A 564-nucleotide genomic window follows, 5' to 3' on the forward strand; every position below is an offset into this window, starting at 1 on the left:
GAGTTCTTGGAGACATTTGGATGCATTTGGAGCTCAAAAGAGGGGATCTAGGTGATCATTGGACGAGCAGAGCATGGGAACGACATCACGGAGCGACGCCATGAGGTCGCCCCAAACTACCTCTCAGAGCGACGTCGCTGGAGCGACCCCGAGAAGTCGCTCGCCATTTCATCCCGGTGGAAGCCGAAAACTGATCCGGAGCTATCTATCAGAGCGACCACTCCAGGTCGCTCCCGAAGCCCAGAGCGACTTGGCCAGAGTGACACCCCGAGGTCGCTCGTATTTCTATCGCGTGACGACAACACAATGGAGCCGGAGCGACCCACTGAGGTCGCTCCCAAAGCTCGGAGCGACATGCCGAGGTCGCTCCGCGTCTATTTGTTGGCCGAATTAATGTTTTCTCAAGGGCCTTTTGGTCATTTCATTATGCACGTTTTTACTTTTCAAAAACCTATGTTTTAAGTACCTTTGGTAGCCACCAGGCAGATTATCTTTTGTTCTTAAGAAAAAACTTTTGGAAAGTTCATCTCTTGAATCATTTTTGTTCATCTAGTTATTGCAATT

This window comes from Brassica oleracea, chromosome C9 (assembly GCF_000695525.1).
Source record: "Brassica oleracea var. oleracea cultivar TO1000 chromosome C9, BOL, whole genome shotgun sequence".
Taxonomy (NCBI): Eukaryota; Viridiplantae; Streptophyta; class Magnoliopsida; order Brassicales; family Brassicaceae; genus Brassica; species Brassica oleracea.